Raw genomic sequence first — 13,058 nt, forward strand, 5'->3', positions numbered from 1 at the left:
ATAAAACAAATGTATCTGTTTTTAATAGTTCTGTAGGTGGTCAAATGAAATCATAATCCGTGTCTCATTGACCAGTTCTGGATCAAACCTCAAATCCGTGTGGATAAAACCTGGTGGATCAAACCTCAAATCCTTTACTTACGTCACAGCGAAGCAAGCATTCAAATTGAACTATAATCTGTAACACGATGTGATAGAGAATATTTCAACCTTCACATAAATACATAGATTCCGTTTCCTACATTACACTGTGAAAACATTGGAAGCAGTTGGGACAATTGAAATTTACGGACAAAAAGATCATTCAAATGAAATAATGAGACACCGACCTGTTCCATGGAGGAGTCATGCAGTTCGTTGAGATTTAGAGTGTAAATGCCCTCTTCGGCACCGAATAGCAGGTATTGGTCTAAAACAGAGAATGAAACAATGAAGTATTATAACAGAGAGAGACCGGTAAACTTGGACAATACACACATTGCCTAGGACTCTGCCTAAGAAGGAAACTAATAGTAGCACATGCAAACAAGACATGGGGTAAGACAAAGATGAAAGTCAAGTAAGTGTGGCATCCTTTCACTCCCTCCTCTCTACATTCTCCTCTTCTGTCTCTGCTGCTAAAGCCAATTTCTACCACTCTAAATTCCAAGCATCTGCCTCTAACCCTAGGAAGCTCTTTGCCACCTTCTCCTCCCTCCTGAATCCTCCTCCCCCTCCTCCCCCCTCCTCCCTCTCTGCTGATGACTTCGTCAACCATTTTGAAAAGAAGGTCGACGACATCCGATCCTCGTTTGCTAAGTCAAACGACACCGCTGGTTCTGCTCACACTGCCCTACCCTGTGCTTTGACCTCTTTCTCCCCTCTCTCTCCAGATGAAATCTCGCGTCTTGTGACGGCCGGCCGCCCAACAACCTGCCCGCTTGACCCTATCCCCTCCTCTCTTCTCCAGACCATTTCCGGAGACCTTCTCCCTTACCTCACCTCGCTCATCAACTCATCCTTGACCGCTGGCTACGTCCCTTCCGTCTTCAAGAGAGCGAGAGTTGCACCCCTTCTGAAAAAACCTACACTCGATCCCTCCGATGTCAACAACTACAGACCAGTATCCCTTCTTTCTTTTCTCTCCAAAACTCTTGAACGTGCCGTCCTTGGCCAGCTCTCCTGCTATCTCTCTCAGAATGACCTTCTTGATCCAAATCAGTCAGGTTTCAAGACTAGTCATTCAACTGAGACTGCTCTTCTCTGTGTCACGGAGGCGCTCCGCACTGCTAAAGCTAACTCTCTCTCCTCTGCTCTCATCCTTCTAGACCTATCGGCTGCCTTTGATACTGTGAACCATCAGATCCTCCTCTCCACCCTCTCCGAGCTGGGCATCTCCGGCGCGGCCCACGCTTGGATTGCGTCCTACCTGACAGGTCGCTCCTACCAGGTGGCGTGGCGAGAATCTGTCTCCGCACCACGTGCTCTCACCACTGGTGTCCCCCAGGGCTCTGTTCTAGGCCCTCTCCTATTCTCGCTATACACCAAGTCACTTGGCTCAGTCATATCCTCACATGGTCTCTCCTATCATTGCTATGCAGACGACACACAATTAATCTTCTCCTTTCCCCCCTCTGATAACCAGGTGGTGAATCGCATCTCTGCATGTCTGGCAGACATATCAGTGTGGATGACGGATCACCACCTCAAGCTGAACCTCGGCAAGACGGAGCTGCTCTTCCTCCCGGGGAAGGACTGCCCGTTCCATGATCTCGCCATCACGGTTGACAACTCCATTGTGTCCTCCTCCCAGAGTGCTAAGAACCTTGGCGTGATCCTGGACAACACCCTGTCGTTCTCAACTAACATCAAGGCGGTGACCCGTTCCTGTAGGTTCATGCTCTACAACATTCGCAGAGTACGACCCTGCCTCACGCAGGAAGCGGCGCAGGTCCTAATCCAGGCACTTGTCATCTCCCGTCTGGATTACTGCAACTCGCTGTTGGCTGGGCTCCCTGCCTGTGCCATTAAACCCCTACAACTCATCCAGAACGCCGCAGCCCGTCTGGTGTTCAACTTTCCCAAGTTCTCTCACGTCACCCCGCTCCTCCGCTCTCTCCACTGGCTTCCAGTTGAAGCTCGCATCCGCTACAAGACCATGGTGCTTGCCTACGGAGCTGTGAGGGGAACGGCACCTCCGTACCTTCAGGCTCTGATCAGGCCCTACACCCAAACAAGGGCACTGCGTTCATCCACCTCTGGCCTGCTCGCCTCCCTACCTCTGAGGAAGTACAGTTCCCGCTCAGCCCAGTCAAAACTGTTCGCTGCTCTGGCACCCCAATGGTGGAACAAACTCCCTCACGACGCCAGGTCAGCGGAGTCAATCACCACCTTCCGGAGACACCTGAAACCCCACCTCTTTAAGGAATACCTAGGATAGGATAAAGTAATCCTTCTAACCCCCCCCCCCTTAAAAGAGTTAGATGCACTATTGTAAAGTGGTTGTTCCACTGGATATCATAAGGTGAATGCACCAATTTGTAAGTCGCTCTGGATAAGAGCGTCTGCTAAATGACTTAAATGTAAATGTAAGTAAGCTTAGACTCCTGTTCTAGGTTTCTCCCAAGCCTTTCTCGAACAAGAATACAGTGGGACGCCTGGTAGCGCGAGACTGAAAATAAAGTAATCCAATCAATTGCAGATAAAGATAAACCGCACAGCGGGTTTGGTCAAAATATTAACAGCGCTCTGTCTGTCAGACCCTGCACACCGCACACCCTTGCGGACGTTGTCATTGAACATTGACACAAATCCACATGATCGGTCCTTAAAATACAGCAGAAATACAGTTTCCTGTTATCGGCAATTGATGGAATCAGGGTCCACGGCAGTTAGACAGAAGTTAATTGGCACGAGGCCCACCTCTCGTGTCGGGGTTGATCCAAGATGCCGCACAGTGGATCTTTAGAGGGCAGCCATTGAAGACTTTGGAGAAACAGGCTCCCATCTGTGCAGCGAAAATAGAAAACAGAATGTAGATGAATGTAGATGTTTAGTTATAGTTGATCAATGTAGAGCACCTGGAAAACCCCTTTATAAATTCAGTCCAATATAATAAATCGATTATTTTAAAACAAAGTTGTGGCTGGATCTCTAGCTTCGAAGGTCGCGGTAATTACAAATGTGTAATGAACTCAACACTACTACTTTTAGGTTGCTAATGAATTAATTACATTTCACATAAATTATTTCGATAATGAATGTGCAATCAACACATTTGTGCTTTTGTATCTTAGTGCTCATTTGCTTTTTCCTACAGTGCAGAGTTATAGTTTTCTACTTGACAATGCGTGAGTGTAAGAGCAGGTAAGGTTTGTTAAGACTTACGTGGACTTTTGGCGTGGGGGGGAAGGCCATTACTGATTGGTTTCTGAGGAAACAGGAAATGACATCATCATACCAAGGTCAGCGTAGAATAATTAACAATCATAGTTAAAATATACTGTATATTATAAGGTAATATTATTAAATATGAAAATAATATGTGGATCTTATAGAGTTCTATTTAACTATGCGTTAACAATGGTATCATTCTGTCTTCATCAGTGCTGTAATATCTTGGGAATGACACGGTAGCACTTTGACTGAACTATAAGTGATCTTTAATTCATGAGTCGTTGCTTATTAACGAGTAACTAATGAGGTAAACATAGAATAAATGCTCTTTGTTCAGAGCTCTGGGTGCAAATAAAAATACACTTCTAAGAAGAATGAGAAGATTTATGTTTAGTCATAATGGAAAACCGCATAATAATCTATTTTGCAATGAAAATGTAAGTCTTATCATAGCTGTTAGGACATGTTAATGAATTAATCACCATTTACATGAATTATTCACCAAATAACTTACTTTCAGGTAACACATAGTAAAGTTAGTATTTAAAAATGTGAAAAGGTCAGAAACATTTAAAATAACACTTTCTATGACCCAGCGCTGTGCAGTGCATTATGAATAAATTATGCAATAATGCATTATGTACATAATGAACACCTCATTATAGATATTAATGAATTAATGACAGCCATGACCGGTTATCAATATAATGCACTTACCTGTATGTGTAACACATAATGCTTACAGGAAGTCTTATAATGCACTATGGATTTGACAGAATCCGCTTTAAGTGAATTATATACAGAAAATTCACCAAAAGTGTCGCCACCAATTTTTACGCACAGCTTCTGACAAAGGCTAAATTACTATGATGTTACCGGAATCTCTTTCCTGTCCTTCCTCGTGGTGACACAAGGTGGCATAGTAGACTGCTTCTCGGCACCACCAGCATCCCCGCTCACTTCTGATGGGCTGAACCCATTGCCTGTTAGGAGGGAACTTAATTATTAAATATTACATTATTTATTTAAATGATTCCCCCAATCGCCACAATCTGAATGGTGCTGTGGAGAGTGAAGAGGAAGCAAGAGAGTATGTGGCTCTGTGGGAACTGAGCAATTCCAACAATTGTGCTGAAACATGACACTGATAAGACTTAAGATCACCAGTGACTAAACTAAGATTTGTCTAAAGTGGCGTCCACTTCTCGTCTCTTCTCCTTCACCTTGACATATCTGAAAACAACAGGAACGGGCGAATGGAATAGGATGGAATAGCCCAGGTACTAGTCCAGTTCTTTCATGTCAAATGCAGATGAAGGAAAGCTGATGAGGGGTGGAGAACTATTGAGATGCACACGTGAGGGACAGTCAACTTCGTTTGAAAGTTGGCCCCTGCCACCAGACTACTCGAAGTGGGCAGGATGTGGAAACTGGGGAAGTTTGTGCGAGTGTATTGGAGGGTGACTCGTGGCAGAGAGGGTGTGTGACATTATAGCATGCCAACACCAGACACACCACTGCTCCTAATTAAACTGACAGGCTATAAATACTAGCTGGCAACCGCGTGTGTACAAACACACACGTGCACGCACACGGTCCACTTTGAAAAATCTGACTGGCTAAGACAGGGAGGAGGTGGGGCGGAGCCTCTTGAGGATGTTGGCAGGGTTGGAAGGAGGAAGGAGAGATCCCTGAAAACAGTGGTAGCTTTTATCTCAGGATCATCACACTTATTGTCTAAGTGGTCCAGGTTTGGTATTGTGATGAATAGAAGTGACTGACTGACTGATTCATTCGACTCACTCACCCACCATTCATTCATTAATTCATTAATTCATTAATTCAAGGGGACCACAGCTTTCCCTCCAACTAAGTGCAGGGGAGAAAAGAAAACCCGCATTAATGCATTTCTGACAGAATTGTCTACATCTCCCAGAATGCACCCATTCAGTTTGTGAGCATGCCTTTAAACTACGTTACCTACCTAAGCAAAGCTGCTTGTGCGGGGGGAGTCTGGGGGGCGGCGGCCTGGGCGGCACATGGGTGGCAGAGCGGGCGGGGCTCTCGGCGGCTGGACAACGCTTTATGGTCCCCCCGTTGTCGTCATGGTCATCGGGGGAGCCATGGTGTGCAGGGGAGTTGGCAACATCCTGTGGAATGGGAATGGGCTAAGAGCAAAATACAATACAAAGAGATAGGATATCAGGGTTCTGGTAAATTCCCATTTAATGAAGTCAACTGAATTGAAACAAATTACATTTGTAAAATAAAATCATACGTTGACATTGATTTGACCCCCAACGCTACAGGATCGGCATCAAAGCACACACGTCAACATGTAAAACATCATCATTAGATGTGAAGTCACACCCAGAAATACCTCGAATATTATGCTCTATTGCACACAATAGGGCTATAGGAAATATAAACAAACGTTGTGCTATGTTCAATTTAAAGTGGTGCCACAACAGGATTCCTGTGTGTACACTGTAGAAAATAGATCATCTTGCAGGTTTATATGTGAGAAAACACTACACTCTCAGTCTCATACGATGGACAATGAGTCATTTGAAGAATACATACCTTGACGTTGGGTGGAGGTGGTGGAGGCTCTTTGGGCCGCATAGTGGAGCCCTTGGCACTAAGAGAGAGATAGGTTGTTCTAATAGTTATGCCCTATTGTACTAATAGTTATACCTTTATTTGTGTATCATATACAGTGCACAAAACATTAAGTACACCTTCCTAATATTGAGTTGCACCCCCTTCCTTTTGCCCTCAGAACAGCCTCAATTCGTCAGGGCATGGACTCTACAAGGCAACAAAACCATTCTACAAAGATGCTGGCCAATGTTGACTCCAATGTATCTCACAGGAGTCAAGTTGGCTAGATGTCCTTTGGGTGGTGGACCATTCCTGATACACATGGGAAACTGTTGAGCGTTGCAGTTCTTGACACAAACCGGTGGGCCTGTCACCTGCTACAATACCCTGTTCAAAGGCACTTAAATATTTTTGTCTTGTACATTCACCCTGGTACACATACACAATCCATGTCTCAACTGTCTCAAGGCTTCACTTTTTTTTTTTTACCTGCCTCCTCCCCTTCATCTACGGATTGAAGTTTATTTAACAAGTTACATCAATAAGGGACCATAGCTTTCACCTGGATTCAGTCTGTCATGGAAAGAGCAGGTGTTCATACACTCAGTGTATATCCTGGGTCACGTTCATTAGGCACTATTTGGCGTTATAAGGCATCAAATGGAAGAAAACACAGTAAATAAAAAGACGGACTACCTGGACTTGTCCAATAAGAAACGCTTAATGAACATGAACCTGGCCCCTGGTAGAGTAGCCAGTTCCTATAATTTGCATAACAAAAAAACATTTCATCTATAAATTGTATCTATGAATTAAGAGGACAGTTGTTAAGTTGAAAGGAGAAAGAGGTTGAAGACTTACTGTTGCATTTCATCATCATGGTCACCACCATCATTATCACCACAATCATCATCATCGTTGTTATCTAAATGAGTCTCGTGTCCCCTAAGGGAGAAGAGGGATGTCAATTTCAATTCAATACAACTTTATTAATGCCTTTATAATTGCCCCTCTGGGATTAATACAATACAATTATTTGTAGTGGTATTGAATTGAAGAGGTACAGTGGTAGAGGCATTTCTCAATCGTGCCTCAGAATCAGATGAGCGCTCCCTTCTAAGGGCTTATGAGAGACGAGGAAAGATCCACGCCATAACAACAATCCTTTTGAACAGCATTTCAGCAGTGGGGATGCATGCTCTTCTCATCACCAATGTAGAAAATTTGTTAGTAGGCACCTCATGTCCAAAACGTTTCAACAGTGAAATGAGATACTATGCACCATTATTCATTTCAATGTGAGGTCTACCTTAAGCCGTAACCGATCGGAAGAGTTTGTGCATATAATGTGTTTGTTTTGGACTTCGGTGAGGGTTTTTTCGGGCACACATTTTTTTCTTGAGGCAAACTGAAGTTGGTAGCCGAAGTCTACGTCCCTTCATCAGTGATTGCTCAACCGTAGTAAAGTCTGTTGTCATTCAACGAGCAGTGACTCGTTTTCATGCAATTATTTTGGTTGAGAAATACTGCACCAAACACCTTAGTTAGGATGTAAAATTGCACGACTAAGATCTCCTGGGCAAAATGAATGATGTTCCTTGCGTTATTTTGGATTCATTCGGACTATTTTGAGGAAGCGTATACTGGCTATGGCGTCTCAAAACGAACAAACTGTACTATTTCCGCTTTTTTCTTGTTTTTCAAGCAGAGGTCTTTTGAGGGAGTATGCGAACACACTCGTTCTGTTCGCCTAGCCGACTGAAGCATGCTGACGTCATTAGTAATGAACCGGCCAACATTTGAGAGTGCCATTTCATCAACAAAGATGAAAGTAGAGAAGACACCCGAAACAGTCAACGCCTTATTTTTTGAACCGAGTCTAGCTATCTATTTGAGTTGTCTTACCAAACATCACGGGTGGCAAGACAACGAACATTGGAGTTGGCTACATACAGCATAAACCGATCTAACACCTGCTCATCACTTTGTGTATTGGAAATCGGTGTGCAGGTATCTTTCCTGCATAAGGTGTATTTTTTTTACCCTAACGCTGAGAATTAATTGATACTAGCAACACACCACCCTAGCCGCAACGAGACAAAGATTACAATAAACAATAGCGGACACCCCGCCGGCTTTCTCTGCGCTATAATTGGGCATACGGCTTTAACGCCTCAGCAAGGGTGAGAAATCACCCCGGTCTCCGCGGAAGTGGTTCTAAAGCAAGTTAGTCGTCCATTTCACTCGCTCAAGCACAGAGGCAGAAGGTTAGGTCACATTAAATATTGAGTAGTGCAAGAGAGAAAGGTGGGGGGAGGAAGAGCGAAAAAGTAAGGGAAGGAGAAAGCGAGGCTGAAGATGAGAAAAATATGAGGGGAAAGGGATGAGAATAAAATAGTCCAGAAAGAGAAGACAGAGATAAGAATAACTTTTATTTATCCAGGGAAGTCACGTTAATTTTTTTTCCAATTGAGCCCTGTCCTATATAGAGAGATAGAAATGAGAGGATAGGAAAAAAAGAGTTTCAGTGAGACAGAAAGAAAGGGGAGTAAAAACGAGAAAAATGGGGACAGGAAGGAAAGACATAGCTGGGCCTACCTCTGGTTTAGCTTCTCCTCCACCGATTTCAGAAGACTCCTGTTGCGAGAAAATGACAGGAGATAATTAGAGATGAAACAGAAAATGCTGAGATGCTGTTTACATTTGAACACAATGGGTAATTGCAGGGGGTGGTTGGGGATGAGGGAGACGATTTACAAAAACACGGTTTTACAAAAATACTTTTATTGACTGTAAAGATTGATGTTGATTGTTCAAAGGCAGATTTTGTGTCCGATTTTTGGAAGATGCTGTGAAAGTACCCAACCACCTTCGCTTTCTTGTCTAAAAATATCACTGGAGCCATGTTCCTTTTTGTAAAATAACTTTGCCGCCTGTTTCTCCAATCTCGATTCTCCGTGTTTTGGTTGTAAATTATTTAGTGCATACCGGGGTCGTGCGCCGAGGGCAGTTCCAACAAACAAATTGCAGAGTGATTGTGTCGGAGAAAAAAAAGGCTATTTATGTTTTATGAATTAGCACTCTGCAAAACCTCTCGATAGGTAGGAAGAATGTTGGCTGAACATTCAAAAACAAACGCAGACAAACATCAAAGCTGAAAGGGTTTCCTGCTAGTGAACAAAAACCTCTCAAACACACTATGCTCAGCAGTAAGCTACTCAATTTACTATTGGTGGTTCCAATGGCTCAATTATGTCATGATGCTTGCAATACAATAGTTGTGGGTTTGATTCCTGCATGGGCCACATACAGTTAACCTATACCCAGTGTACTGTAAATTGCTTTGGCAGGGTCTGCTAAAATGTATGCATCGAAATTATATAATATTAATAGTACTGTATAAGAGTGAACGCTACATTGCGTTGTGTGGAAAGTGCTAGCTGCACAGGTTGTGGCTACGCTAAATTACCATAGATTTTTTGGGAGGGACCATTTAAACACAATACAACCACACATGTGGATACAGTGCAATGGCATTAAAATCATGGAGGATGAGTTTAAACACTTATTTTCATTGTGGTCCTCTTGAAAATACTTTAAAACCAAAATATACAACATGAAAACAAAATATATCTAAAATACATCTCATCAATAGGGAGGAAAGAGCAAACGGAATAAAAGAGATGACCAAGTAATGTTCATTGATACAATTATACTTTCTTATAGCCTCTGTCGCTTTAAAACATTTTGCTCATAAACCATTTCTTAAAGGGATAGTTCACCAAATTACATTGGTTTCCTTACCCTGTAAGCAGTCTATGGACAAGGTATGACAGCAATGCATGATATGGTTTTGTGGGACAAATCCTAATCAAGTCATGGGACCGATATTAGCATTTTTCATGCATCATTTTCAAATCATCCAAAAGTATCTAAAATTGATTATGAAGCTTAACGAAGTCACTTATAGATGTTTTGAATATGATGTGCGAAAAATGCTAATATCGGTCCCATAACTTGAATGGGATTTGTGCCACAAATGCACTTGGAACAGTCCCAGGGAAACTAAACCAAAGCATGGATTGTTGTCATAAACCAATATGTTATTTGGTCATTTGGGTGAACTATCCCTTTAAGGTTAATCGTAAAACTCCCTTGCGTAGGGATGGATTTTATCTGATATTGGTAACTCTGGCTCTGGTGTGATGGCTACGAGAGTCTCTAATAAAATTAAAATAACCAGAGAGGTAACTGGGGGCAAGGTCATGTATAACTTTAAAAACGATCAACAGTTTGATCTGCACCACCCAGAGATCAACTGGAAGTCAGTTCAGTTCCCTGAATTTATTAGGACAAATGTGCATTCTAGGGCTGAGCTCGAGTATAATTCTCATCAGTTGGTTTTGGGCCATTTGAAGTTTGTCCTTCAGATTTTTTTTATGCCACTGGACCATGAGATATAGTCATAGTGGCACTGGATCAGAGATGTTGCCAGGGTCTGCATAGTAGGATACTGTTTAAGAGAGGATGCTAGTATGTTTCTTTGTGTGGAGAGCGCTAGCTACACAAGTTGTGGCTAAGCTAAATGACCATAATCATTATTACTAGTACTGTATAAGAGCAGAGGGAGCACGCCACATTTCTAGGCTATGTGTGGAAAGCGCAAGCTTCACGTTATGGCTAAGTCAATTACCAACAAATATACTGTATACTAGTACTGTAGAAAGGATGCTACATTGCTATGTGTGGAAAGCACTAGCGACACAGGTAGCGCCTAAGCTAAATTACCATATTATATTATTACTAGTCCTGTATAAGACAGGATGGTACGTTGTTAGTGTGGAAAGCGCTAGCTTAACGGGTTGTGGCTAAGCTAAATAACCAAATTATCATATTATTACTAATAATGTATATAAGGGTGCTACATTGCTTTGTGTGAAAAGCTCAAACTTCACAGGTTGTGACTAGGCCCATCGCTCACTCGTGTGTCATTCCATCTGTCTCGACGCCCCACTGGCCTTCTCAAATCTCCATCTTCCCCTATTATCCCTCTCCCCTTCATGCATGGCTGTCTCTACAAATAAACAATAAAATACGAACGGAGAGTGGAAAAGTTTGGGGAAAAAGTCTACACATATTCAAGATGCCCATTAAGATTCAGTGCAATGCAACCAGAGTTGGGTTCAAATACTATTTGAAATCATTTCAAATACTTTATCTGGGCTTGATTGGCCTTGCCTTGTGGCAAAAGTGCACTCCAGATAAGCTGAAGAAAACAGTAAAAGTATTTGAAAAATGCCAAATAGTATAATCGAATCCAGGTCTGAATGCAACTTGCCTAGTCACCTTACCCTGCAAGTTGTCTTGCGGCATGACCCAGCTGCACGCCAGCTTCAGCTTGCTGCCTGACATTCTCCTGTAGAATTCTCTGATACAGAGCAGAATTTATATTTCCTTTTATTAAGGCAAGTCGTCCAGGTCCTGAGGCAGCAAAGCATCCCCAAACCATCACACTACCACCACCAATGCAGTGTTTGGTTTTTGCCAGGCATAAATGGGAACCATGTCATCCAAAAAGTAAATCATTTGAATCATCTGTCCATAGATCATTATTCCAAGAGTCTTGATGATCATCCAGGTGCTTTTTGTCAAACTTGAGTAAACGTTCTGGACGACAGTTGGGCCATGCAGCAAGACAATGATCCAAAACACACAATCAAGTCTACATGAAAATGGCAAAAAAAGCAACACATTTGAAGTTTAGAAATTGCCTAGTCAAAGTCCAGACTTAATCCCAATTGAGAAGATGTGCCAGGACTTGAAATGAGCAGTTCATGCTTGAAAACCCACACATTTCGCTGAGTTACAGGAGTTCTGCAAGCAAGATTGGGTCACAATTCCTTCACAACTGATCAACAACTACAGGAAGCGTTAGGTTGGAGTCATTGGAGCTGAAGGTGGTACAGCCAGTTATTGAGTGTAAGGGGGCAATTCTTGGGTGTTTTATAACTTTGTTTATAAAATAAATGAAATATGTAATTGTTGTGTTATTTGTTCACTCCGGTTCCCTTTATCTAATATTAGGTTTTGGTTGAAGATCTGATAACATTCCGTATTAAATATGCAAAAATAGAGAAAATCGGCACTGCATCTACCTCTACTACTCCTGTATCCCTACAACACATTGTAAATATGGTACTGGAACTGACCCTGTGGCTTTCTTCGTGTTCTTCTTTTTATTTCTCCTGTGTTTTTGTTCTACCTTGTGTTATCTTTAGTACGACATTATCGATTACCGCAAATCAAATAAATGATGTTTTATTGGTCGCATACACAAGTTTAGCAGATGCTATTGCGGGTGTAGCGAAATGCTTGCATTGGCTGGGTTTAGAGCTAGCATTTTACTGTACTTGTGCACGGGACATTACAACTTGAAACCTCCATGCACGCAATCTCACTTACTTATGCCCTCCCAAGAAGGAGCTTTCGGGAGATCCCGTTTCGTAATCCATCTGCAAGTCCCAGGAGAAATGAAGACGGTTACAAGACTTATTTCATTTCACTTTGCATGTTCTATACCTCAAGAGTCAGAAAGTCATTATAACTGCGTGATGATGAGTATTAGAAATGAAAGATAAATGAATAAGGTTGGACTGAAATTAAATCATGACATGCTAAAGCTCCATCTCCTTTGAATGATAGGTGATAGAGGTTTTGTTGTGTAGAGTTGCTATGTATACTGTAACTCTAGTCGAAATGCAATGTGATTGCTTTTTGATCTATTCATTGGCATGCCCTATGGCAGTCATTCATGCAAATACATAATACCTCTTAATAATAACATTCATTTAATTGGTTAAGCACGTAATGGATACACACAAGCAAAGACTATGCTGATTGGTGATTTTTTAAATTGAACCTTTATTTAACCAGGTAGGCTAGTTGAGAACAAGTTCTCATATACAACTGCGACCTGGCCAAGATTAAGCAAAGCAATTCGACACATACAACAACACAGAGTTACACATGGAGTAAACAAACATACAGTCAATAATACAGTAGAAAAAGTCTATATACAG

At 42.2% G+C, this 13,058-nt stretch overlaps 1 pseudogene; it reads right to left on the minus strand.

Annotated features, from left to right (window-relative positions):
• Positions 1-13,058, minus strand: part of LOC139566965 (mitogen-activated protein kinase kinase kinase kinase 3-like) — a 94,095-nt pseudogene that overhangs the window by 8,903 nt on the left and 72,134 nt on the right.

The sequence above is a fragment of the Salvelinus alpinus genome, unplaced genomic scaffold (genome assembly GCF_045679555.1).
Source record: "Salvelinus alpinus unplaced genomic scaffold, SLU_Salpinus.1 scaffold_40, whole genome shotgun sequence".
In the NCBI taxonomy this organism is placed as follows: domain Eukaryota; kingdom Metazoa; phylum Chordata; class Actinopteri; order Salmoniformes; family Salmonidae; genus Salvelinus; species Salvelinus alpinus.